This window comes from Canis lupus, chromosome 4 (genome assembly GCF_048164855.1).
Source record: "Canis lupus baileyi chromosome 4, mCanLup2.hap1, whole genome shotgun sequence".
Taxonomy (NCBI): domain Eukaryota; kingdom Metazoa; phylum Chordata; class Mammalia; order Carnivora; family Canidae; genus Canis; species Canis lupus.
The window spans coordinates 60,079,138-60,105,126 of record NC_132841.1 but is presented as its reverse complement, the minus strand read 5'-3'; the positions used below and the strand labels follow the sequence as shown (position 1 = coordinate 60,105,126).

The 25,989-nt window shown below is 42.7% G+C and overlaps 1 long non-coding RNA gene and 1 other non-coding gene across 15 annotated transcripts in view; both read left to right on the top strand.

Annotated features, from left to right (window-relative positions):
* LOC140632488 (uncharacterized) overlaps positions 1 to 25,989 on the top strand; it is a 45,917-nt gene that overhangs the window by 10,685 nt on the left and 9,243 nt on the right. For 9 of the 14 annotated variants that reach the window (XR_012030085.1, XR_012030083.1, XR_012030079.1 and 6 more), the window contains 2 exons: positions 2,813 to 3,894; positions 8,377 to 9,356. This is a non-coding gene — a long non-coding RNA (uncharacterized lncRNA). Of the gene's footprint in view, positions 1 to 218; positions 371 to 2,812; positions 3,895 to 8,376; positions 9,357 to 10,932; positions 11,509 to 13,107; positions 13,787 to 25,989 lie in introns of those variants that run through there. The other 5 variants (XR_012030088.1, XR_012030087.1, XR_012030076.1 and 2 more) reach the window with 5 other exon arrangements.
* Positions 23,573 to 23,679, top strand: LOC140632845 (U6 spliceosomal RNA). Its single transcript, XR_012030513.1, has one exon. It is a non-coding gene; the product is annotated as a U6 spliceosomal RNA (small nuclear RNA).

The following is a 25,989-nucleotide window of genomic DNA, read 5'->3' as shown; positions in this document are numbered from 1 at the left end:
CTGCCATCATGTCCTGTCCACTGTGGTGACCCCAGCACCACCAGTCCCCACAATACACGCGATTGGGGATGCCATTCCCTCTGCCTCAAATGCACTTCCCTCCCCACTGACTCTGGCCGGGCTCCTGCTCACCTGCAGGTCTCAGCTTCATCCCTGTTCTCAGGGAAGCTGGACTGGCCAGCTGTGTTCTCACCACACCATGTACCTCTGTTTACTAGGCTTCAGCACAGATGCTGAGGAATACGCACGCAATGGAGTCATTTGCGGCTAGTTGCTCTCTCTGACTAGAATGGAAGCTCCAGGAGGGCAGGAACTGTGTGGGTCTTGTTCACCAAGGTATTTCTATGACTCAGCACAGACCCTGGCTTAGGTGAGTTGCTCAGGAGGTATTTTGGAATGAGGAAGCAAGGAACAGGCCAATGAATGATTTATTGAGTGTTGACTAAATGACCCCAAACAGTGATTGCAAATGGAGCTAGCTGAGCTGGAAATAATGGCAGCCCAGACACACACACACACACACACACACACACACACACACACACGCACACACGGTGGGAGGGTGAGCTGTGGGCAACAGGCTGCCACGAGACACAGAGCTTCGTTGGGGGTGGTGTCAGAGAAGGACAGGGTGGGCCTGGAGGATCCTTAATGAACCAGATCACTGGAAGACTCTGTCCAGTTGTGAAATGCTTTGACTTGATGTGAGGATGGGCTGGCGTCCTGGATGTTAACCTTTCAAGGTCATTCTCCCCGAGGCCCTCCTTGTTTCCTTGAACAATCAATCAGAGTACATCCCACCATATGGGTTCTGAACCTTGTGAGGAAACAACTGTATAAAATTGCTTTGAAATGGTTCTGGTGGAAGCTTCTGTCAGTGGTTAATTCTGGAAGGTGGGATTCCTGAGGGCTTTTGCTTCTACACACATTTCTGTAATGATTGAATTCTTCCTCCCTCCGCCCCCCCTTCCTTCCTTCCTTTCCAACAGAAATGTGTTAGCTTTGTGTGCAGAGCAACAAAGCCAGGTTACTTAGGATGCTTTCAAATATTTAGGGGGTGGAAGGTGGCTCCTCTTTAAGAAGTTTTTGGTTGCAGAGAATGAGGAAAAAGGAGGGAGGAGGGACTGGCAGTGAGTGGCTGGGTTAGAATGACAGTATCATTGATCACTATTTTTTTCTCATTTTTAAAATTCACCTTAAGTAAAATTGACTTTCAGGTACATTTCTATGAATTTTAGCCTATGTGTAGATTGGTGTAACCACCAAGTCAATCAGGATACAAATCAGGTCCATGAGCCCAAAACCCACCTGGAGGTGCCCCTCTGTAGACCTACAACTCCTGCCCCCTACACACACACACACACACACACACATACACTGATCTGTTCTCCATTGCTCTGGCTTTGTCTTTTCAAGAATGGGAAATGGGATCCCGTAGCATGGAACCTGCTGAGACGGGCTAATTTCCCATTCATTCAGTTGTTGTGTGCATTGATCGTTTGCACCTTTTTCCTTTCTTCTGAGTAGCTTTCTAAGAGAATGGACTAACCACAGTTTGTTTACCCGTTCACCCCTTGAAGGACATCTGCGTTGCTTCTAGTTGGGGGGTGATTATAAATAGAGCTGCTACACACATTTGTGTGCAGGTTTCATATGAACCTAAGTTTTCATTTCTCTAGGGTAACCGCCTAGGAATGGGGTTGCTGGGGTTGCTGAGTCATATAGTGAGTGTAGGGTTAGCTTTTTTTTTTTTTTTTTTTTTATAGGCTTAGCTTTGTAAAAAACTGCCAAACTGTTTTCCAGAGTGCCTGTATCACTTCACATTCCCTCCAGCCATGCGTGAGGATTATGGTTTCTCCAAATCTTGCTAACACTTGGTACTGTCAGGTTTTTTTTAAGCCACTCTAATAAATGTGCAGTGGTGTCTCAGCATGGTTTTGTTTTCCATTTCTCTGATAGCTAATGCTGGTGAATATCTTCTTACGTGCTTATTTGCCATTGTATATCCTCTTTGGTGAAATATCTGGTCGAGTCTTTGGTCCATTTCCTAACTGGGTTGTTATTTTCTTACTGTTGAGTTTTGAGAGTTCTCTTTATATTCGGAATATAAGCCTTCTGTCAGATACGTGATTTGCAAATATTTTCTTCCAGACTGTAACTTGTCTGTTCATTCTCTTAACAGTGTTTCTCACAGAACAAACTTTTCCAATTAAAAACAAATTCTTCTTGGAGTAGGGTTAACATACAGTGCGATATTAACTTCAGGTGTACAACATCGTGTTTCAACAACTCTATACAATACTCAGTGCTCACCATTGCCACCATACGGCATTATTTCAATATTATTGGCTATATTCCCTGTGCTGTACTTTTTATCCTTGTGGCTTGTTTATATTATTTTTTAAAGATATTTATTTATTCATGAAAAACAGAGAGAGAGAGACAGAGGGAGAAGCAGGCTCCATGCAGGGAGCCCGATGTGGGACTCGATCCTGGGTCTCTAGGATCATGCCCTGGGGTGAAGGCGGTGCTAAACCGCTGAGCCACCCGGACTGCCTTGTTTGTATCATAAAAAAAAAGTTTGTACCTCTTAATTTCCTTTCTAATTTTGATGAAAATTTGACCAATTTTTTCTTTTATCGATTGTATGTTCGACTTTTCGCCTAACATTATCATATTTTCTTAACATTCTCATTTTCGGGATCACTCACTTTCTTTATGCCGGCCTGAGAAGCCCACATTGCTTAACCCACTTAATCCTCACTGTGATCCTATGAGGTTGGCACTATTTTTATATAACCTTATATTACAGATGAAGAAACTGAGGCAACAGAGAGCTTAAATAATTTGCCTAAGGGTCACCAGCAGAACTGGGATTCCGATGAAGGTTTCCAGGACTTCAGAACCCACCCTGCTCACCACTTGGATCAGATTGAAATTCTGCCTGTGGAATGTCTCATTGGAACATCATCAGAGCAAGGAAACCAGTAACATTTGCTCCTACTTGTCATTCAGTTCTTAGCTTAAATGTCACCTCCTGAGGGAGATCTTCCTTGGCCACTCCATCTAAAATAGGCTCTCTCCCCACGTGCCCTCTTCTCCCTCACTCTCTCTCTTAACTGAGAATGAGTATCTTCAAGGCACATCCCATTATCTCTAATGTGTTAATTTTCTTCAATTATGTGTTTTCCTCTACATAATTTGTTTCTTTCTCAATAGAAGGTCAGCTAGGTGAGAGCAAGGACCTTATCTTTTCTCTGTTATATCTCTAACTTTTAGCCTAGAGTCTGGCACAGAGTGAGTGCTCACCAAATACTTGCTAGAGGATGTTAGTGGATAGATAAATGGATGGATGGATGGATGGATGGATGGATGGATGGATGGATGGATAGATGGATGGATGGATGGACTATCTCAGTGGGGGAATTTGGTTTCTCAAGGAGAGAAATGCAACCTTGGAACAAATCAGGTTCTGACTAGAAGAAATCGAAAGGCATCTTCCGTATGAACACACTTGTTTGTGTGTATAGACAATATGTAGAGCATTTGCTTTAAAAAAAATAGAATATATATGTGTACATGCTAGTACATACCTAGATTATCTCCGGAAAGATACAAAAGAAACTGGTATAGGGCTGGGTGGTCAGGACACCAGAGACAGAACGAGGTTCACTTTTCACTAATATACTCTGTTTTTATTTTATTTTTTTACCATGTGCATGTATTCCATATCCAGAACATATGTCTCATTTTAGAATAATCACACAATCAGATTTCTTTCCCCTGGAAGTTCGGGCAGCAGAGCAAGTCAAGAGGTTAATCAGAGGAGGTTGTTCCGAAGACAATTAACACCTTTTCTCCAACCAGAAGCTTAATTGTAGGAGCTGAAGCAAGGTAAGTGTTAAAGCAGAAAAGATTTCATGAGAGTAGACAGGCAGGCAACATTTATTGAGTCATTATCAATGAGCAAGGCTTATTAATTAGTTTTTTTTTTTTTATAAAATATGTACCTATCATGGGGTGCTGGGCAGCTCAGTCAGTTAGCCATCTGACTCTTGAGCTCAGCTTAGGTCTTTTTTTTTTTTTTTTTTTTTTTTTTCAGCTTAGGTCTTGATCTCATGGTTGTGAGTTTGAGCCCTGCTGGGCATGGACCCTACTTATAAGAAAAAAAAATGTGTGGTCATTGAGACAACTCAAATTTAAAAACATATCTGAAGCAAAACTAACACCCCCCAGTCCAACTTCTTTGACACACTGTAATTAGAAATTTGATTTTCCTACTTTTCTTTGCTTAAACAAGTATTCAAGGTGATTTGGAGATGCTTATTCTGTTTTCCATGAAATTAGGCATTATTCATTCACATCCTTTTTTGGCTTCCCACGGTTTAGAGAGAATTGTAATTTGGCACACATGAACCTACTTCATTGATTTTAATAGCTACATAATATGCAACTATATTGGTGCAATCAGGGTGTTTCTAAGTTCTTGTTATACAAGAATGTTGTGGTGTCTATTCTTGTGTATTTCACTATGTATTATTGTTTTCATTTCTGAAAATTGTCGCTTTTTTTTGGGGGGAGGGTAGGCTCCATACCCAATGTGGGGCTTGAACTCACAACCCTGAGATCAAGAGTTGCATGCTCTACCAACTGAGCCAGCCAGGCACCCCACATGTTTATTTATTGTCATAAAATTTTTCAAATTTTTTCCTAAAAGGTGTAATTTTTTTTACAATGGGTATGGTAGTGTTGGTTTTCCTCTGCCTTCATCAGCCATGAATGTTACCAATATTTTTCCTGTTTGCTAGGATTAGGAGATCTATGGGGGCTGATTATTGAATTTTCATTTCCCTGCTTAGACATATGTGTGTTGACCATCTTAATTTCTTCTTCTGTGCACTGTTTGTGATCTTTGCCCATTTTCCCATTGGGTCATCTGTATTTTTCCAGTTTATTTGTTGGAGCATGTTCACGCTAGGGATGGTAAGTCTTTGTTATATGAAGTTTAAATATTTTCTCCCACACTCTCATTTATCTTTTGGCCTCATTTGTGATGGCTTTTGTTATACAGAAGTTAACATTTTTTCCTGTGATCAGATCTTTCTATTTTTTCCTTCCCAGTTATTAATAACCACAGATGTTTCCATAACCCAGTGGTTTTCGTACCGTACTCCTGACCTTCGGGGTCCGTGGGGATGAACGGATGTCAGGGGGTGGGGTGAGCAGGGCTGCTGGCCTTGAGGCGCTTGCCACTGTTCCTTCCCCTGTTGTCATTGATCGTTCACATGCTACCACCAATACTGCAGTAGAGAAGGGCTGGAGGTATTGGGCAAAATATTGAACTTCCCTGGGCCTGAGTTTAATATCCTGAGGATTTAAAAAAAATTTATTTATTCATGAGAGACACAGAGAAAGAAGTAGAGACATAGGGAGAGGGAGAAGCAGACTCTGTGGGGAGCCTATGTGGGACTTTCCCAGGACCACGGATCATGACCCGAGACAAAGACAGACGCTCAGCCACTGAGCCACCCAGGCATCCTAATATCCTGAGGATTTAAACAGTGCCTGCCCCCACCGTGGTGTTGAGACTCCAGTGAACTGACCCATGGAAAGCCACTGCTTAACTAGCACTTACCATGTGCCCACGAGTGTGCTAGGCAATGTACATACCTATGTTGTCACCCCATCCTTATGAGCCATCTGAGAGGCCAGCAGGATTATCTTGGTCTCGCAGAGGAGAAAACTGAGGCCCAGGAACTCAAGTTACTTGCCTAAAGGCACAAGAGTAGCAAGTAATTGAGCCAAGATTTGCACCTTGGTTTCTAGGAGACTTCAAGGTCCTGAGTCTTCTCTTACCTACTCTCTACCACATAGATGTTACCTACTCTGTTCCTGCCCAGTGCTGGGCATTGGGGAGTCCAGCGGTGAATATGACAGTATCATTCTCTTGTTGCTGGCAGTCTACTGGGTGAGGTAGTTGTGAACAACTAGACAACTTCAAATTGTGGGTCCCTGCACTTATGAGCTTTGCGGTGAGAGACAATATGGTGGTGGCTCTTCTTGACTGAGGGATCAGAAGAGGCCTTTCTGAGAGAACTCTACTTGCCCTAAGACATAAAGAATGAGGGATCCCTGGGTGGCGCAGCGGTTTGGCGCCTGCCTTTGGCCCAGGGCGCGATCCTGGAGACCCGGGATCGAGTCCCACGTCGGGCTCCCGGTGCATGGAGCCTGTTTCTCCCTCTGCCTGTGTCTCTGCCTCTCTCTCTCTCTCTCTGTGACTATCATGAATAAATAAATAAAATCTTTAAAAAAAAAAAAAGACATAAAGAATGAGTAAGAGCTGGCCAGTTGCAAACTGCACCCCATCAATTGGGTGGGCTCCTTGGCAGGCTCCAAGCATGAGTAGAAGGTCAATATGGTGGGAAAGCAATCTGTGCCAGGTCTGGGGTAGAAAGAGGGAGAGGTCAGGGCATGCCAGAGCATGTGAGGCCTCTGTGGGTTGAGATGAAAAGCTTGGAGTTTATTCTGAAGGCATTGGAAAGTCATGGAAGTTCTAAGAGAGGAAATGCTACAATGTGACTGTGCTTTAAAACACCGTTCTGTAGACATGTGTGCACTCTGTGATAAAGTAGGTCTACTCCTAGGTAGGTAGGTACCCAACAGAAGTGCATGCTTATAGGCACCGGAGACAAAAATATGGACAAGCGCACTCTTCGTCATAGCTGCAAATTATAAACCACTGAAATGCCTCCCATACTTGACTGAATAAATATTGATGTAGTTAGACGATGGAATATTATATGGCAACGAAAAGGAACACATTAGAACGGTACGTAATGAATGCTGTGGATGTGTCTGACAAAAGCAGTGATACAGGAATTGAGGCAGCTATAAAATAGTACACGTGGTATTAACCCATGTATATAGAGCTCAGAAGCAGGCAAAACTAATCTGGGGTTAGAAGTCAGAGGAGTGGTTATCCTGGAGAGGAAACAGGGGTTTCCAGGGTGCTGCTTGTGTTCTGCTTTCGAGCCGGGTACCGGTTACACAGGTGTGTTCAGTTCATCAAGCTTAACACTTAGGATTTGTGCGCGACTCTGCACGTATGTTCCACTCTGGCCAGTCTGTGGGTGTTGAACTTGGAAAGAGGCAGGTGCGGTCTGGGGGAGATGAGGTAGGCCTATTGCAGCAGGATCCAGGTGAGTGACAATTGGTCTGGAGGGGTGGTGGTGGCAATGGAGATTTGAGAATGGGTTGGAGACACACACTGGAGAGGAAGCCACGGCACTGGTGATACTAGAGATATATGGATGTACAGTACGATTTCTTTCTTTCTTTTTAAAGATTTTATTTATTTATTCATGAGAGAGAGAGGCAGAGACACAGGCAGAGGGAGAAGCAGGCCCCATGCAGGGAGCCCAACACGGGACTCTATCCTGGGTCCCCAGGATCAGGCCCTGGGCTGAAGGCGGCGCTAAACCGCTGAGCCACCCGGGCCGCCCTACAGTACGATTTCATTTGGACAAAGAAAAGATCTTCTGCTGCTTAGGAGAATGTCTTTTTTACAAAGCACATTCAGTTTCCTTATCTCATTCCACTTAACTTCATGACAAAAATTCTTCAAAAAAAATTTTTTATTTGAGTATAGTTGACACATAATGTTACATTAGTTGCAGATGTACAACACAGTGATTTAACTTCTCTATATGTTATGCTACGCTCACCACAAGTGTAGCTACCATCTGTCACCACAGGACGCTGTTACAATATCATTGACTGTATTCCCAATGCTGTGCCTTTTATTCCCCCTAAAGCCTTATCTGTATATGAGGCATGGCGGGGGGCTGGGTGGGCGGAATGTTTCTTTGTGTAGAAAGCAGAGATATATTCACGTGTATGCTGCTACATGAACGTGCTATGTTTATATATTATAAGAGTGGGCCCTGGACTATGAGGCTGGCTGACCCGCAGAGGGCATCCGCTGTGTTGGAATGGCTGGTTGAGGTTCTGGATTTGGCTCTCAGTGCAGGGGAACTGAGCTAAGAGGTCTAGGACCCAAGTGTGTGTAGAGAGAAGCTTTCAGAGAGCCTTTGGCCCCTGGGACAGGCCACAGTGCAGAAACATGGGCCCTGATACCATTTGATTCCATCTGTCCCTGCCTCCCCCTGAAGAACATGGATCACATCTTGCCCCTCCTGTACCTTCCAAAACTCCCCATTACGCTCAGGCTGGAGTTCTTGGGCTAGCCAGGCAGAAGCCCTTACCATTTCTGCAGCCTCATCTTTCACTTTTTTTTAAAATCAGATTCTCCATGTTCCAGACACAAGGGGCTCTCTTTCCTCCTGCTGAATGCTCTACGTTCTCTCCTATTTCCAGGTTTTAGTGCCATCTGTTTCCTCTGCCTGGGAAACTTGGTCCCTCTCGTTCACTCTTCATCAGGCTGAGCACTACACATCCTTCACGTATCAGCTTCATCGACTGTTTTCAGGAAGGCTTCCCCATTGTCTGAACAGGATGAACCCTGAACTGTTCACCTTAGGCAATCCAGCACTGCCGGATGCGACCTTCGCTGCCCCTCGTGGTAGGTCTCATTCAGTGTCTTGCCTTAGCCACCAGGCTGTGAGCTCCAGGAACTGAGTTCCGTGCTCAGCACAGGGACAGTTGAAGGACTTATCCCACGCCCTCCCAGACCGAGGACTGTGCCCTGCTCCCTGGCAGCAGATGTCAGACATGTCCTCACAGCCATGTTCTTCCCTTGCCTTCTGGGATAAACTCGAGACCCAGCCAATGACTGCGAAACTGGGCATCCTTCATTCATACCCCCAAACCCAGTGTCCACTGTGCACTCAGGGACTTATCCTTGTGCTTACAAAATCCTCTGAAAATGCTCATGACCATGACTGACCCACACCTACTTTTGTCAACAGAATGCTTGGACATAGTTTATAAGCAGATTAAAGCCCCAACCTGGACCCAACCCCTTGCAAGAAACATTTGAAGGTCAAACCCCCTGGGGCCAGCTCAAGCTGAAATAATGTAAAACCATGAAGGCATCCAACAACAAGTTGGATAATGACTCTGGAAGAGGCAATGGTCATAGAGCATGAAGGCAGTAAAACACTGTGTCACAAAGCCTTAAGGGTATGAGTACCCTTTGTTTTAGCAATTGCACCTCTAGGGGTTTATTATAATAAAATGCTGCATGGAACAGAGATGAATTTATGAGATATCTACTACAGTGTTGCTTATCATAGTGGAAAATGGAAATAATCTAGATAGCCAACAACAGGAGATTTGTTAAAAGCAAAAATTCAGACAGTTCCCTGCCACCATTAAAAATGATGTTGTACCTGTTACGTTACTGACATGGAATTATGTCTATGACACATGTGTGTGTCAAGAGCTCTTCAGTGACAAGTGACAGACTCTATCTCAAAATAGAAAAAAACAAAGGGAGGATTTATTGGTTTATGGAATCCAATGGAGAGTTGGACCATCGAGGTTCAGAAAGGACCATGGTGTGACCAAACCTTAAAAACAACTGGGAAAAAAAAAAAAACTGGAATGTAGGACTGAGACAGCTCCAGGATTCCCCCTCTGTCTGCTATGTTTGCCTCTCCCCATCTCCAGACTCACTTTCTCACTGCAGACCAGAGGGGGAAATAAGTTTGCAGCACAGGAAAGAGGCTGCTGGAAGCTGTCTTAGCCCCAAATTAATATATTTTTTTTAATTTTAAAAAGAGTTTATTTATTTATTCATGAGAGATACAGACACAGGCAGAGGGAGAAACAGGCTCCCTTTAGGGAGCCCGATGTGGGACTGGATCCCAGGACCCTGGGATCGTGACCTGAGCCAAAGGCAGACGCTCAACCACTGAGCCACCCAGGTGCCCCTCCACAAAGAAAGTATTTTTTAAAGATTTTATTTATTTATTTGAGAGAGAGAGATTAGGGGGAACAGCAGGTAGAGGGAAAAGGAGAGACAGACTCCTTGCTGACCAGAGAGCCCGACACAGGGCTTGAACCCAGGACCCTGAGATCATGACCCGAGCTGAAGGCAGACACTTAACCAACTGAGCCACCCAGGTGCCCCATAACTGTTTTTTTTCTTTTTAAGTAGTTCCATGTCCACTGTGGACCCCAACAGGGGACCCAAATTCATAGCCCTGAGATCAAGACCTGAGCCAAACCCAAAAAAATCTTAAGCAAGAAGTATATTGGCCACCTTATAGGTCGAGGATCCAAACCAGAACCAGCCAACTGTGGGCAGGGTACCTTGGCACTGTGGTTGACCCAGCTGGGGTCAAGACCTGCCTCTGGATCAATCAACTAAGACCAGGGAAGGGGGCTCCTTGATTTAACAGGAGAGCTCCAGAATTAAACAGGGGCTAGGAGTGGTTCCTAGGAAAGACAACTGGCCAATAATCTCAGTTATCCTCTACCTAGTGTTCAAGGAAATGAGTATACAGACTGGAAGCACAGTGAGGCCTCATTTCTGTAAAAATGATGGGGGGAGGCAATAGGAGAAAAATCCTGAAAGGTATTCTAAAGTATTGGAAGTGATTTTCTTGCAGCTGTGCTGTTTTCTACAACAGACTCAATGATTTGTGAGATTAAAAAACTTTTTTTCAATTTAAATTTAATTAGATTAAAATATTTTTAAGAGTTTTTATTTATTTATTTGAGTGAGAGTGAGAGACAGAGAGCATAGAGGGAGAGGGAGCATCAGACTCCCCAATCTGGGGCTAGATCCCAGGACCCTGAGATCATGACCCGAGGTGAAGGCAGATGCTTAACTGACTGAGCCACCCAGGTGCCCCTAAGATTAAAAATTTTAAGAGAGGAAAAACAATTTTTTTAAGAGATAAAAGCCATATTGACTCCATGAGTATTCAGAATGTTGACTCAATCTTCCCTTCGTTTCCCCTTCAGCCAGCCCATGTTGGATTTGAAACACAAACAGGTCTGTGACCTGCAGACCTCACTTGTTCTCCAGTCACCCATCCATCCAACTAATGGGTATTGACAGAGGCCCCCAGTAAGTGCCAGGCAGCAGTGCATCCTGGAGATTCAGTGACAAGTAAGGGCCAGACTCTGCCCTGGAGGAGCTCCCAGTCTGGAGGAAGAAACAGAAGAATGCATATCAGTTATGTTTTAAAGAAGCTCAAAACAGAAGTGTGAACAGCATGCCAGGAAAATATAGACCAAAGAGCAACACCTTCTGATTATGGGGATCTTGAAAGGTGGTTTGAGGCACTGAGGTCTTGGGGTGTATGCAAAGGTACAAGGTTCACCAGCAGTTGGCAGGTAGCCGGGTGTGGCAGGGAGTCTGAGGGGACAGGCAAGAACTCCATTCTCAAAGCATTTAGTGAGCATCTATCATGTGCCCGGCTTTTGCCTAAGGGCTTACTGATCAAATAGGAAAAGCATTTGGAATTCAATTCCAGAGGACCTTGAATTCTAACTTTTTTCCTATAAAACAAAACTGAAATTAAAATGTGGGTTTGGGCAGCTCGGGTGGCTCAGAGGTTTAGCGCCGCCTTCAGCCCAGGGCATGATCCTGGGGTCCTGGGATCGAGTCCCACGTCGGGCTCCCTGCATGGAGCCTGCTTCTCCCTCTGCCTGTGTCTCTGCCTCTCTCTGTGTCTCTCATGAATAAATAAATAAAATCTTTTAAAAATAATACAAATAAAAAATAAAATGTGGGCTTATTGGGGCGCCTGGGTGACTCAGTTTATTAAGCATCTGACTTCAGCTCAAGTTGTGATCCTGGGGATCCTGGGATTGAACCCCATGTGGTATCGAACTCCAAGCCTGCTGGTCCCTTTCCCTCTCCTGCTCCCCTCTCCCCATTTGTGTGCACTCTCTCTTTCTCTCTCAACTAAATAAAAATCTTAAAAATGTGGGCTTGTCACTTATCTCCCAGGAAGGACAAAGATCTCACACACCCTGGGCCCTCTTGAGTATCTTTAGCTTGTGCATCTCCACATTAGGAGAGGAACAATGCACCTCCACATGTTGGGGGTGATGTGGTGAGGGTTTCCCCACACCCTGCTTCCTGGATTTGTAATTACATCCAAGTGCCAGGGATGTTGGAACACAACATTTGGGGAATTCTCCCAGAAAATGTTACAGAAGCTGAGCTGTGTTCAGAAGGTCCTGGCTGGGCTTTGTGGTAGAGGCCTAGAGTCACCACCATGGCACTACTCTCCCAGCTTTGGGTCTCTGGAGGGGCTCTGGGAAAGGGGGATCACTGTCTCTGAAGTGTCTTTCATGCACTAAGCCGAATGACCTTGGCCTGAATCGCTGAGGGTTATGTAAGATTAGGTAGCCACTTAGTCAAAAATAGCTCTCATGCTGACTCCAGCCTACAGAACAGCATCCAAGTGAAGGGGGTACAGATGGGCCAGAGCTGGGTGAGCACAGGGAAAGTCCCTTCCTGATCCTTACCACTGGAAAATCGTTGGAGAGCGTCAGATGGAACCTCAGAGCTCTGATGGGTGATGCCCCACGCTTGTCTGTCTGGCAGCAGCCATGTGGCTGTTTTGCTGAAGCACAGAAACCAAGGGACCACACAGAAATTCAGTGCAAACATTAGAGTAATTTGAGTAAGAGAGTACAGTAGGTACAGTAGATAGAAGAGCAGTGAACTAAGAGTCTTCAGATCTGCTACGACCACCAGCACCCTAGAGGCATTTTTGTTTATTCATTCAACAAACAGTTACTGAGCAGTCCCTATGTGCCAGAGACGGTGCTGGCAGTGGAGACACAGAAGCAAGGACCGGGGTCGTTCCTACTCCCATGGAGCTTCAGTTTGCGGTTAAATCGTCTTGTCCCCCATCCTACTGAGAACTAGTATTTTCTGAGAGCTTCCCTGTGCCGGGTGCTACCCAAGGCATTGCCCTTCCCATGAACACAGTGCCTGGCTGCAGGTTGCTCATGGTCTAGAGGAATAAACAGACAAATAACAGACAAAACAACAACAATAAAACGCAAAGTATCTTTATGACAATTCTGAGAAAGATTGTCCTTCCAGATAAGAGCCCTTCCAGATCTAAGAGGAGGACCCCTCTGTTGAATGAATGGGACTGTTCTATCTTCTTTCAGGGTTCTTCCAATGAAGGAGCATGCCAGGACCCCCGTACTCTCCCCTGGAAGTGACACCAGGGCGCACGCTTGAGGTAGAGGCACCTCTTCCACTGCTATGCACAGTAGGTGTTGGTCTGATACTTTTTGGAGGACGATTTGGCAACAGTAATCACACATTTAGAGGTATGGCTCTCCTTCCACCTAATAAGTCCACTTCTGGGAACTTATCCAAAGGAAATAATTGAGTAAGTGCACAAAGATGTACATTATAATGAAGCTCACAACCTCCTTATTTATGATAGTTAAAAATTTGGAAAAACTATGATAGTCAATATTAAGGGATTATTGGAACAAATTGTAGTATAGCTGTAAAATGTGGTAAAATGAGTCGGTGGCCCTCTATGCCACAGACATGGAAATATGGCCATATGTGAAGTTTAAAAAGTTGGGTGCAAAGAAATCAGACCCTTGTGCACTGTTGGAGAGAATAGGAAATGGTACAGCCCCTGTGGAAGACAGTGTGGCATATCCTTAAAATATAAAAAATAGAATTGCCATGTGATCCAACAATCTCACTTCTAGGTGTATACCCAAAAGAAATACGACCAAGTTCTCAAAGAGATATTTGTATCCTCCAGTTTATAGCAGCATTATTTTTAATAGATGAAACATGGAAACAACATGTATCTGTTGACAGGTGAGTGGATAAGCAAATGTGGTGTGTATACAGAATAGAACATTATCTGGCCTTAAAAAGGAAGGAAATTGTGACATGTGTTACAACATGGATGAACCTTGAGGACATTACACTAAAAGAAATAAGTCAGTTACAAAAAGACAAGTACTGTGTGATTCCACTTATGCGAGTCACTTAGAATAGTCAAATCATAAAGATAGAAAATAGAATGGTGGTTGCCAGGGGCTGTGGGGAGGGGAGAATGAGGAGTTACTGTTTAATGGACCTAGAGCTCCAATTTAACAAGATGAAAAGAGTTCTGGAGATAAATTGCAGTGGTGGTAGCACATTATGAATGTATTTAAGGCCACTGAGCTGTACACTTAAAAATGGTTAACATGGTAAATTTTACATTATTTTACCATAATAAAAAGTTAGAAACAAATGGGTACAATAGCACTGAAAAAGAATAAAATACTTAGGAATAAATTTAACCGCGGAGATGCAATATACTAAAACTACAAAACATTACTGAAAGAAATTAAAGAAGATCTAAAATTGCAGACACACACGTTCATGGGCTTGAGACTTAATACTGTTAAGGTAAGGGACGCCTGGGTGGCTCAGTCAGTTAACTGTACAACTCCTAAAAACAAACAAACAAACAAACCTGTACAACTCTTGATTTTGGCTGAGGTCATGATCTTAGGGTCATTGAGATTGAGTCCCTGATCTCAGGGTCAGCTCCATACTCAACTTGGAGTCTGCCTGAGATTCCCTCTCCCTCTCCCTCTGTCCTTCCCACAGATCACGTGCAAATGCTCAATCTCTCTAAGATAAATACATAATAAAATAAAATCTAAAAAAAAATGTTAAGATGACAATAATTCCCGAAGCAATTGCATATTTAATGCAATCCCCACAAAAATCTCAAAACCCCACAAATTCCACTTTTCAGAAATAGGAAAACCAATTCTGAAATTTATGTGGAATTGCAAGAAATCCCAAATTGCCAAAACAATCTTGAAAAAGAAAACTAAGTGTGAATTCTCACACTTTCTGATTTCAAGGCTTGCCATACAACCACAGTAATCAAAATAGTGTGGTATTGCATAAGGATGGTCTTACATATAGATCAGTGGAATAGAGTAGAGAGCCCAGAAATAAACCTACGTATCTTTGACAATGGGTTTTCAATAAAGATGCTAAAGCCATTCAATAGGAAAAGAATAATCTCTTTAATAAGTGGTGCTGGGCCAACTGGATATCTTCCATGTAAAGAATGAAGTTAGACCCTTACCTCACACCACATGAAAAATAAACTCAAAACATATAAGTCCTGAATATAAGAGGTAAAACTATAAGAAGAAAACACATTAAAAAAAAAAAAAAGAAAACATAGGTGTAAGTCTATGACCTCGAGCACAAGTGACAAAAGAAAAACAACACAGATAAATTGGACTTCATCAAAATAAAAATCTTTTATGCATCAAAGGAGACAACCAAGAAAGTGAAAAGAAACCCACAGAATGGCAGAAAACATATGCAAATCATATATGTGATGAAGGTCTTGTATCCAGACTATATAAAGAAGTTGTACAAGTGAACAACAGAAAAGCAAACAACACAATTTTTTAAATTGGCAAAGGACTTGAATAGATATTTCTCCAAAGAATATATGCAAATGGCCAACAAACACATGGAAAATGCTCAGTGTCATTAGTCATTAAGAAAATGTAAATCAAGACCAAAATGAGATGCCACTTCATATACACTAGGATGGCTAGAAAACAAACAAGGAAACAAACAAGTGGAAAATAACAAATCTTAAGAAAGATGTGGGGAAATTGGATTTTTTATACATTGCTGGTAGGAATGTAAAACAATGCAGCCACTGTAGAAAGTAGTTCTGTATTTTCTCAATAAATTAAACATAGAATGACCATTCGACCCAGCAATTCTACTTTTAAGTGTAAACCTACAAAAAATCGAAAATAGATGTTCAAACAAAAATGTACACATGTGTGTTCATAGCAGCACTATTCACAATAGCCAAAGGAAGATATAACCTAAATGTCCCTCAACTGATCACTGGATAAACAAAGTATGGTATATCCATTCAATGGAATATTATTTGGCCATAAAAGGGAATGAAGGTACTGATAGAAGCTGCAACATGGATGAACCTTGGAAATATTATGCTAAATGAAAGAAGCCAGACACAAAAGACTACCTATTGGGATGCCTGGGTGGCTTAGCAGTTGAGCGTCTGCCTTTGGCTCAGGGCGTGATCCCGTGGTCCTGGGATTGAGTCCCACATTGGGCTCCCTGCAGGGAGCCTGCTTCTCCCTCTGCCTGTGTCCCGGCCTCTCTCTTTTTCTGTGTCTCTCATGAATAAATATATAAAATCTTTAAAAAAGACCACCTATTATATAATTTCATTTATATGAAATACCTAGAATAAGCAAATCCATAAAGATAGAAAGCAGATTAACAGTTATTAGAGGCCAGGAGAGGGGAATAAGGGGTGACTCCTTGATGGGTACAGAGTTTCCTTTTGGGGCAATGAAAATGTTCTGGAAATAGGTAGTGCTCATGGCTATACAATGCTGTGAATGTACTAGGTGCCACTGAATTGTACACTTGAAAATGGTTAAAATGGTAAAAAAAAAAAAAAAAAAAAAGGAAAAAAGAAAAAAAACAAAAAAAGGTGTGCCTTCCTGAAAAATAACTGGAAGAACAGACACTAAAATGTTCGCAATGATGATTTCCGGGTAATAGTTAAGAGTGACTTTTCTCTCTCTCTCTCTCTCTCTTTTTAAACTTACTGATCATTTTACAATTAAGCATGTTTTGTGTTAGTAATCAGAGTGAATAAAAGCCACAATAAATTGTTTCATTTTAGAAAGCAAGAAGACAAGGAAGGGAAAAAGGAGGAGTGGAAGAGAAGGACAGAGGAGAGGGAGAGAAGGAAGGAGGGAGAGAACAAAGAAGGAAGGAAGAAAGAAGGGGGAGGAGAGAAAGAAGGCAGGAGCCCTTGAACCACCTCCCTCCTTGTCTCTCCCATCTACCTGGGGCTGCAGGCCTTGCTAAAGGTGTTGGGAGTTGTCAGGCTTTCTGGTTAGACACCCAGAAGGACACTTCAGGTCAATAGGGGTGAGGTAACAGCTAGTAGAACTCTTTACGTGTGCTATAGAAAGATTCCCCCAGAGGAGCAATTGGGTGGCTCACTGGTTGAGCATCTATCTGCCTTTGGTTCAGGTCGTGATCCTGGGACCCTGGCCCGCATCAGCCTCCTGATGGAGAGCCTGCTTCTCCCTCTGCCTGTGTCTCTGCCTCTCTCTCTGTGTCTCTCACGAATAAATAAACAAAATCTTTAAAAAGAAAGAAAGAAAGAAGAAAGAAAGAAAGAAAGAAAGAAAGAAAGAAAGAAAGAAAGAAAGAAAGAAAGAAAGAAAGAAAGAAAGAATCCCCAAGATATATTGTGTAAGAAGCAAGGTTTAGAACATAGTACTCCAATTACTGTAAACACACACACACACACACAATCACTAAAGAATGTAAACACATATATTTGCAAATGCAAAGATACTCCCTGCCAAGATGAATTAAAACAAAACAAAACAAAACAAAACAGTAAAAACCAGTTTTTCTCAGAGAGGGGGACTGGGTGGGGCATATAGGTGGCTCAGTCACTGAAGCATCTGACTCTTGATTTCGGCTCAGGTCATGATCTCAAGCGTGGTGAAATCCAGCCCTGCGGGTGAGATCAAGCCCTACATTGGGCTCTGTGCTCAGCAGGGACTCTACTTGAGTTCTCTCCCTCTGCCCCTCGCTCTCCCTCCCCCCCCCCAGCTTGTGAGAGCTCTCTCTAGAAATAAATAAAATACTATAAAAAAGAGGGGAAGGGGATGGGGGCTGACTTTTTCACTATGTGTACCTTTCCATTGCTGTACCTTTTGAATTTGGTGGCATGTACTTTAAAAGATATATACTTATTATTTCTTGAATACTTGCTTTGCATCATAAAAACAGTTTCTGGGGCACCTGGATAGCACAGTTGGTTAAGCCCTGGACTCTTGGTTTCAGTGCAGGTAGTGATCTCAGGGCCAGGAGATCAAGTCCCACGTCTGGCTCTGGGCTCAGTGTGGAGTCTGCTTAAGTTTCTCTCTCCTAAAAAAAAAAAAAAAAAAAAAAAAAAGACTCTCCTTAGCCCAGATGTCCATCGACAGATGAATGGATAAAGAAGATGTGTATATCTACAATGGAATACTACTCAGCCATCAAAAAAACCCCTGAAATCTTGCCATTTGCCATGATGTGGATGGAACTAGAGGGTATTATACTAAGGGAAATAAGTCAATCAGAGAAAGATAATCACCATATGATCTCATTCATATGTGGAATTTAAGAAACAAAACAGAGGAGCATAGGGGAAGATAGGAAAAAATAAAACAAGATGAAATCAGAGAGGGAGACAAACCATAAGACTCTTAATTATAGGAAACAAACTGAGGGTTGCTAGAGGGGAGGGTGGGGAGGGTGGGGTAACTGGCTGACGGGCATTAAGGAGGACATGTGATGTAATGAGCACTGGGTATTATATAAGACTGATGAATTACTGACCTCTACTCTGAAACCAATAATACACTGTACATTAATTAATTGAATTTAAATAAAATTAAACAAAAAAGAAAACAGTAAAAAAAAGGCTCTCTCCTTCTCCCTCTGCCCCTCCCCCCATTTGGTCTTTCCCTCTCTCTAAAATAAATACATCTTTAAAAAAAATAAATAAAATAAAAAATAAAATAAAGTTTCTGACATAAAAAGATATTCAGGTAAGAAAAGGTTGTTTCTGCCTTATTTTGTATTTATCAAAGTAACAATTAAATTTACTTAACATAAGTAAGGCAGGTATTCCTAAACATTCAAACAACACAGGAAGGTTTAAGCAGAACACTCCTAGCTTACTTACAAAGGGAAAGTATATTTAAAAATAAAATGTATTTTAAAATAGATGTATCAGAAAAATAGTCATTTTCTTTCTTTTCTTTTTTTTTTTTACTTCTCTTTTTCTTTTTGTCCAGATTTTCTATAATGACATCTATTATTTTATTTTGGAACAGATCTGTAATTAACCAAGTTCTTGAACATAAAGCCATGGGCTTTAGGCAGCCAGTAAAGCAGAGCTGGCCTGACCTTGACCTCCTGGCAGCCCCAGACCCTTCCCTTTGGCCCTGCTCTCTGCAGTTTCCTTGGCCCAAACTCTGGGCCCTGCCTCTCCTGCTGCCCTCAGATGGCCTGTCCTGGCTGCCAAGCCGTTCACTCTGTCCCTCATCTTCATCTTCCTTAGCTCTCCGGACTTCCTGGTGGAACCAGGGCATGGCAGAGGGCAGGGTGCTTCTGGATTATTCTCTGGGTGGGGGGGGCGGGGCATGGGGGCTGTTTTGAAAGTGTTTTGTCCACCAAGCACAGTGTTTTCACTTTGATAGTATGTTAGAGTTTTCAAAAGAATTTTTTATTCTTCCTTATGATAGGTTGAGCAAAAATTGTCCATTTTTTAACAGTGGGTCAGTGGGTGTGCATATGTTGGGGGGAGAACTGATGGAGACGGAGAAGTGGGCGGGCCCTGGGACCATCCTCTCTGCCCCCCCACCCCCAGTGCTATGGCCATGATGGGGAAAACTTGATGTCTGCCTGCCCATTCCCACCTTGCAAAAGACAGAGGAAAGCAAATAGCCCCCAGCCTCCTTGTCCCCAGATATGTCATTGAAAAATCTTCCTGGGCTGCCCCATGGTCTGGACCAAAGGTTTCGAAGCTTTCTCCTGGGACTTGTTTTCTGAGCCTTACCCCTGCTTGGCTTTTCTGACCTACTGTTCCCTGCACACTTCTGAGGTAATGCTAGGTCAGACCAAAGTGGGCCAGTCAGAAACTTCCAGGCTTCTCTGGTGGCAGCTCTTGCAAGGTCTTTTTTACCCTGGATAACTCCTCTATTGCCTAAAATCCTTCCATTTGAGAACCACCTTCAGGCATTCTCAATTCTAAATACCTATTTAAGAACAAACAGAAGGTTCATTTTTCCTCTGAATTATAAAAATATGTAATTGTGTAAAATAGAAAAAGGTAGAACCTTCCCCACCAAAAGTCACAAAATAGCCACACACCCAGTACCTAAAGAGAACCACTGTAGTATTTTGGAGTACTTCTTTGAAGCCTTTAAAAATAAACCTCTGAGTCACAATTATTATTATTATTATTGCTTTATATAGTTGTGATCATTCCATATATAACTTTGATTCTTTTTAACACAAACCATTTCAACGGAAGCATTTTTTTTCATGTTGCTATAAATCCTGGCTCTACAGTGCTATTGGAAATATAATTTTGGACATATTATTAATCTGTCTGTGCCCCAATTTCTTTACCTGCAAAATGGGGATGATACCAATATTTACCTTGCAGGGCTCCTGCAAGGATTCAATGAGACAATGCAGGTTAAAAATCTCTGCTAACAGGGAAATGCAATAAATGTTAGCAATTCATCTATTGCTAGTGTAGATGGTTGATTTCACTTTTCAACGATCATGAATAATGCTATGATGAACACCTCTGTGTCTGGAGCCACGTCCACATTGAGGATTAATTCCTTAGGAAAGATTCCTAGAAATGGAATTGTTAGATCAAAGGGTGAAGACATTCTTAAAGTTCCTATACAGATTGTTATTGACACTCCTGCTGGAAGAGAAAGAATCCTGGTTTGATTTACTCTTCAATTATTTATTTGTTTGTTTATTTCCAGCTTTCTTGAGATACAATCGACCCATAAGTGTAAAGTTTACAATGCGATGCTTTGATACACTTATATATTGCAAAATATTTCCCGCAATATGGTTAGTTAACACATCATCTACCTCACTTAATTACCATTTTGTTGTTGTTATGGAGAATCCTGGTTTTAGGTGTGCATCTCTCCTATGCAGGAGAGGCCATAGAGCCCCCATCCTCTACCCCAGCACACACAGCTTTAGTGGGCGTGAGTTTAGAAGCCTTCTCTCTCTGAACAAACCTGCCTGCAAGTCTGATAAGACATCTTGGCATCATACAGGGACCTGGGAAGATAACCCTCAGTTGTACTCTTTGAAAAACTGGGGCAAGGATCTTGCCCAAGGTGTGGTGAGGAATAATCAATGGCTGATGGCTGGACTGGACTTTTGTCCTCCTGGTCATAAAAGACCTTTGATTTGCTTGGCCACTTTTGAGTTTCTCAGGAAAAGTGATAACACTAGGCCAAAGTTCATGCCAGTTGGTCAGACTGTCTCCCTCCAGCACCCACAAGGCTGGGGTGAGTGAGGAAGGAATGCAGTCCCATGAGAGCTGGGCCAGGTTCATTGGGGTAGGGGTCATCAGGGTTAGGAGACGCTTCCCCATTGATCCTCCCACACATCACACCACAGGAAATATCTCCATGCTTTGTCAGTCTACCACCTACCTCTGACACAACTGAAGGAGGTCGGTTTGATATACAGTAGACAGAAGACTTAGGATGAGATGAGGCTCAGCCCTGATATGAGGGGACTGGTCAAAGCCACATTTGTTCCTCCTTCCAATACCATCCAGTCACCCACCATTCTGCAGAATGACGGAATCAGCTGTGTGTAGGCACAGCTGGGAAGCCAGACTAGAGGAGAAGAGAGCTATCACACGGGACTTTTGATCGTGGTGAACAATGTAATTCTCCCCTCCATGGCCCACAAAGTCTTCAGTAAAATATACAGGGCCTGGCAGTGCTTTTGGGATCAAGTGTGTTTTTGAAGGGTGAAATGGAATACAGAAACTAGCTTTGATCTATACCCATGAGTATCCAGCCACATCTGAATGTCATAAGATAGGAGAAACAAAAAAAAATTTTTTAAAGATTTTATTTATTTATTCATGAGAGACACACAGAGAGAGGCAGAGACATAGGCAGAGGAAGAAGCAGGCTCCCTGCAGGGAGCTCAATGCAGAACTCAATCCTCAGACTTGGGATCATGCGCTAAGTAGAAGGAAGATGCTCAACCACTGAGCCACCAAGGTGCCCCAGAAGAAAATTTAACGACATAGAAAAATGTTTGCAATATGTTGTTAAAGAAAATTATTGGGTGCAGAAGGAAATGTGCAATTGCAATCCCATTTTGGTCAAAATAGAGAAACATCTGTTTTGTCAAAATGTGAGATTAAAGAATATTTATTTATACATATATATGTTTAATTATTCATGCTTTTAAAAATATTTATTTATTTATTCATTCATTCATTCATTCATGAGAGACAGAGAGAGAGAGAGGCAGAGACATAGGCAGAGGGAGAAGCAGGCTCCCCAGGAGGAGGCCGATGTGGGACTTGATCCGGATCCCAGGATCACGCACTGAGCCAAAGGCAGATGCTCAACCACTGAGCCACCTAGGCATCCCTAATTATTCATGTTTCATATTTTCTCTAATAAACATGTATTAGTTGTAATGTTGAAAATGTGAAATGTTTGATAATATGAGCTGTTCTTACTGTGTTTGGTTGGTAAAGAAACGCTAGAAGTGAAGTAACATTGTCAAGGTCAAGCCAAGACTGAGTGGCCCATTGATTCATGGCCAGTTCTGTGACCTTTCCATTTGACTGGAAGGAAACATCACCCCAGTAGTGCCTTGAGTGCTTTGGACACACAGCATCTGAAAGATCTGATAGACTGGACTATTCTCTCTCCCACTCACTCCCTTTTACTGGATTCCAGGGAAAGATCATTGTCTGGAGAGTGTCAGTGGCTATAAGTACATTCTTTCTCCCATTTCAAAGTATGCTCACCAGGTTTTCTTCTGCACTTCAGGTCAGTAACATGACCCTCAAGCTCTTCTGGGCAGAGAATCATGTCAGCAGGATGGGCTGTGAAGCCTCCTGCAGATTGAGCCAGTAATAATCTGTGACTCATATCTGCAGATAACAATTTTCTATAAAGGTGTCTGTTGAGTGAGAGGGACACACAGAGAGACAGAGACAGAGGGGCAGCAGGGCTACATGCCTAGACTTATAACCCTGGGATTGAAGGGACCCTTCCAGATCACCTGTCTCATTGCATGACCTGGAAATTGAGACTTGCATCACACAAGCCAGCAGTAGGGCCAGGGCCAGAAGTAGCTGGCTTTGTTTCCTGAACATGCCATCCTTTGCTGTCCCTGCTCCTCACCACAGTGCACAGGGATGCCACAACTCCTCCCTCGCTGATCTTCCTTCCACCTACAGCTATGTCACTCGGGGCCCTATGAACCATGCTGGGGGATTTGCACGTTAATCTGGTTCAATGAGACAGCACAGAAGGATATTTAGTCGGGAGACTAAAGTGTCAGGCACATGGCAGATGTTCAGTAAATGATGAGTGAATGAATGAAGGAATGAATGGCTCTTAACTCCTGGATTATTGTTCTTTCTACTGTGCATCAGGCGATCCTGACCATAAACCTAAATTCTATAACCCTAAGTACTCCAAGGCCATCTCTTCCGGGCTTGCACCCAACTCAGGAATCCCCTCTACAGCATGCCTGACAGATATCCATTTGGCCTATCTTTGGAATTCTCCAGGGATAGAGTACTTGCTGCTTCAAAAAGCAATCCATATTAACAAGCAACCACCCAAACAGTAGTTCAAAACTCAGCTATATTGAATTTAATTGATGTAAAATAAAATGCACCAACTTAAGTATATAATTTAATGAGTTTGACAAACATATAGTTATGTAACCACCACCACAATGCCTTTTAGAATATTTCTATCATGTGTGCTCGCTTCGGCAGCACATATACTAAAATTGGAATAATGCAGAGAAGATTAGCATGGCCCCTGCACAAGGATGACATGCAGATTCATGAAGAATATATCTATCATGCCAAAAAGTTTGCTTGTTTTCTTTTGTAGCCATTCCGCTCCCACTGCCACCCCTGGTTTCAGCTTCCTGTCATTATATTTTTGCCTTTTCTAGAATTTCATTTAAGTGGAATTACAGTTGACCCTTGAACAACATGGATTTAAAGCGTGAGGGTTCACTTTTTTTGCAGATTTTTTTTCAATAAATACAGCACAGCACCGTAAACATATTTTCTCTTTCGTATGATTTTCTTTTTTTTTTGTATGATTTTCTTAACACTTTCTTTTCTCTAGCTTACTTTGTGTAAGAATATGGTATACAATACACGTAACATATAAAAAATGTGTTAGTTGACTCTTCACGTTATCAGTAAGGCTTCTGATCAACAAAAAGTTGTTAGTAGTTAAGTTTTGGGAAAGTCCAAAGTCATATGCCGATTTTCAACTACACAAAGAATCGGTGTCCTTAACTTTTGCATTGTTCAAGCAACAGCTGTGCACACTGTTGAATCGTTGAGCCTGGCATATCTCACTTAGTACAATGTATTTGAGATTCATCTATGTTGTTGCATGCATCAGTAGTTTGTTCCTTTCTTTCGCTGAATACTATTCCATTGAATGGATGTCACCATCATTTGTTTATTCATTCAATCGGTTTACTCAACCCACCACTTGGGTTGTTTCCAGCCTTTGGTTGTTGTTAACAAAGGTTCTATGATAATTCACATGTGAATCCTTATGTGCACATATTTTGAAAAGTTTCTCTTGCATAAATACTTAGAATGTGATTTCTGGGTCACGCAGGAGGTGTGTGTTTAACTTTTTTTTTTAAGATTTTATTTATTTATTCATGAGAGACACACACACACACACAGAGAGAGAGAGGCAGAGAGAGAGGCAGAGACAGAGGGAGAAGCAGGCTCCATGCAAGGAGCCCGATGTGGGACTCAATCCAGGGTCTCCAGAATCAGGCCCTGGGCTGAAGGCGGCGCTAAACCACTGAGCCACCCGGGTTGCCCTATGTTTAACTTTAAAAAAAAACTGCCGAGCTATTTTCCAAAGTAGTGTCTTGCATCTGTATCATTTTGCACTCCTGTCAATATTGTACAGGGGTTCCAGTTGCTCCACATTGTGGCAAACACTTGGTCAGTTTTTAAAATTGTAGTCATGGGGCCAGCCCTGGTGGCTCAGCAGTTTAGCGCTGCCTTCAGCCCAGGGCCTGATCCTGGGGACCAGGGCTCGAGTCACACGTCAGGCTCCCTGCATGGAGTCTGCTTCTCCCTCTGCCTGTGTCTCTGCCTCTCTCTCTCTCTGTGTCTCTCATGAATAAATAAATAAAATCTTTAAAAAAAAATAAAATTGTAGTCACGGTAGGGAATGTGTAGTGGTATTGCATTGTAATTGCCACTTGTGGTACCCTGATGACTAGTGATACTGAGCATCTTTCCGTGTGCTTGTTTGCCATACGTAGGAAAACTACGCTAGAAAACTGGCCCAAAGTCACTCAAAAGTAGAGCCAGTCTTTGAACTCAAATCTTGGGACTTTAAGTCCCAATACTGGACAGCCTGGGTGGCTCAGTGGTTTAGTGCTGCCTTCAGCCCAGGATGTGATCCTGGGGTCCCGGGATAGAGTCCCGCGTCAGGCTCTCTGCATGGGGCCTGCTTCTCCCTCTGCCTGTGTCTCTGCCTCTCTCTCTCTCTCTCTCTGTGTGTCTCTCATGAATAAATAAATAAAGTCTTAAAAAAGGAAGTAGATGAGATAGGGAATTCAGGAGAACTTCCATCTCAGCTCTGAACTGTCTTCACAGAGATACAGGCATGTTGTCAATCATCCATCACACAATTATTGAGCACCTACTGTGGACCACATGCTGTGCTGGCTCAGGGGATGGGCATGAACCAGACAGACATGGTCTTTGTTTCACGGACCTTACAGAGTCAGGGCAACACATTCACTTCCTTTCTTCGTGGCAACTTATATAAAAAATATGTATCTACCTGTAAAAGAATTGCTGAGTGATTAGGAAACATCAAAACAGATATATGCAAATTGTATATGTTATAGAATTTTATGTTGATGTCTCATTAAGTTGTCTTTCGATTAAGATATATGAACTTATTAAATATTTGATTATTTCACATGGGTTACCTTGGAGGAATTCCAAGTGCTCATCAAGGGACATTAGGATTGCTATTGTCTTTGAAACTGAGAGCCAGAGCACTAGAAAACTGGCCCAAAGTCACTCAAAAGTAGAGCCAATCTTTGAACTCAAATCTTGGGACTTTTAAGTCCCAATACTGGGCAGCCCGGGTGGCTCGGCGGTTTAGCAC